A 2,743-nucleotide genomic window follows, 5' to 3' on the forward strand; every position below is an offset into this window, starting at 1 on the left:
ATTTGGAATGGTAATTTTATTCAGCTCTCTCGCGTCCAAGCATACGCGACACGTTCCGTCTTTCTTCTTTACAGCCAGAATTGGTGACCGCCAAGGGCTTTCTTTGATGGTCATAATGATGTCGCGACTACGCCTTTTATCCAAATCGGCTTGAACTTGTTCAGCCACATATGGCGATACTGGATACTGGCGTTTCATGACGGGTTTTGCATCACCCGTATCAATTACGTGTTCGACCTGATTAGTGATATTTAAAGGACCAGACTCAGGAGTTGGATTAAAAAGTCTGAGAACGGCGTCCAACATTTGTCTTTGATCTGGGGTGAGATTATGTGGAAGGCTGACGCTCGTTATTTTTGGGGTATCCAGTTCACCCTATAAACCGAGTGTAGAAGCGTCAATTGGCTCCAGATCATTACTCATAGAAGATACCTGAGCTTGTTCTCTCATACTCCCTGGTGGCTGGTTACAAAAATTAATAAATTTATCCGTCGTAACCATTTCGGCTTTAGCGGATGCAACTTCTTCAGTATCACCTTTGGCTGTATGTTTTAAAAATCGTTGAACTTACTCTTGGTTCTGCACCAGTTCGAAAAAGAAGGCCTCAAGGAATGTCCGTCGCATAATTGGGTGTTTCAGTGAGATAGGCACTACAAGAGTTGGCACAAGTCGGGTAAGACTACCAACCGTATATAATACATTCACTTTACCAATGGCCTTAAAATAAATCGAATTATCGGCGAGACCAATGGATGTTTTGGTAGGTTGCAACTGTCCCCATTTGTACTTCTCATAAAATGCTTGTGAAATGACTGTGACCTTAACCGTGCTGGTGGTCAGGGTATACCGTGGTTCAGTTGCCTGAACCGATGTCGGTATATTCTGGTTTGGAATCGAAATGGTATGGTTAAAGGTAAATATTGTGATGGAACAGTATTTTGAGTTGAACTCATCGTTCCCCGTTCGTTCTCAAAACCATGGAAGGTCGAGTTCAAACTTAATTGGGGATCGCACGTCGGGATTCCCGTATTCGGTGAAGACATCCGAAGCTCACGAATCTTCGACTGAAATTTTCCGATCAGATCTGCCTGGCCTGACGCCGACTCGGGTTTTAACTTCAACCGAGCGGTTCGATAACAATAATGTATCATTTGATGAAGACGACCCTGAGGTGTTAACACCTCATTCGACTTCAGTTCCCGATATGCTCTCTCACATAATTCCAACTCATTCATTTGGTGTATGGCATGGGATTTTATCAGCCATGGTTGGCCAACGTAAGCAGATATTTTACCATTGAGGGCGGCTATTTCGGTGTCGGTCCATTGAACCGGCGCTGGATATAGGTTATATATCTCCCCTTCGATCTGTCGCTGTTCGTCTGTCAAATAAGTTGCATCGAGAATGGGAAATAATTCCATGTTCAAAGACTCAAATACCAAGTTGTAAATTCCGATTATTAAAAAAATTCTGCCACCGGTAGACGTAAAGTCCGTACTATTAAAGTCTATGTTATAAGATGATGGTACTCGATTTAAAATCAGTACAGTATTTACTTTAGTTTATTATTTGTTATTATTATTATTTTATTCTATGCGTATGTCGGTTTGAATATCCACTTTCAAAAATAATGCCACATAAATCGATCACTATTTGAATATTGCTTTAAATCTAATTAGTTTAACAAAAAAGTCACGCTCAATTGGTTGTATATCTCATGTGATTTTCGGTCCAAAATTTTGTTTAATATTATACCGAACGTGGCTGAGAATGGCGTTTAACGCACTAGCTCGAATCTTTTTATGGACCAAGTTGTTTGCTTCCGGGATGAAGCGAAGGCCTTGAATACTTGGGAGTATTACCTGTATCTCCTTCGGTCCCTTCTGTCGCCAACGAGGTACGCAACAAAGATCAAGACTATCCACCCCNCAGCGAAGGCCTTGAATACTTGGGAGTATTACCTGTATCTCCTTCGGTCCCTTCTGTCGCCAACAAGGTACGCAACGAAGATCCAGACTATCCACTCCCGAATTTACCGAAATCATGCCGTGTGAAGACCGAGGACGATATTGATTTACAGTGATTATGAGTTCAAAAGATAATTATTTGATTCAATTTCAATGATGATTTATAATAGCGGAATTTCTAAAGGAAAATTTATCAAAAATCTATTAAACTCGAATATGTATGATTCACTGACGTACAATTTTGTGCCCAACAAAATGAGAAAATAGACTACAGATTTTAATTTTTCCTTAAATCTAATTTTATAATGTATTAAATTGATTCGATGATGAAATTGCTATTTTCCCTCAGCTGAGCACGCGGTTATTTTATGCCGGGCTTAAGTGTGGTTATGTTCAACGAAAACTTATTCTTTTTCACCCGTTTAGTTGGGCGCCAATGATTTGCTCGACCTTGGTTTGTCGGTCCAAATAGGAATCTTTATTTACGGTTGATGGATAGCTCGTTTCCAATGGATGGTGGCAAGAAAGTGGCTGACTTACGTGTAATGATTTTGTATTACCGGCTTATGGTGACTCAATTGCTGTCAAATGAATAGCCCCGATTTGATGCTCACAACTTCTTTATTCTACGCAACAACATGGCTGGGGATTTGCCGGAAGGAATGTGACGGCACTTTTGCCTCTATTAATTTCCACTGAGGGGTGAGTATCGACTCCCCGAATGTCGCCAGCTTTTAATACAAGCTTTTAATCCACGTTAATTACTTGGTTGTAAT

This window comes from Rhagoletis zephyria, unplaced genomic scaffold (assembly GCF_001687245.7).
Source record: "Rhagoletis zephyria isolate East Lansing unplaced genomic scaffold, Rhagoletis_zephyria_1.1 Rzeph_scaffold_00226, whole genome shotgun sequence".
Classification (NCBI taxonomy): domain Eukaryota; kingdom Metazoa; phylum Arthropoda; class Insecta; order Diptera; family Tephritidae; genus Rhagoletis; species Rhagoletis zephyria.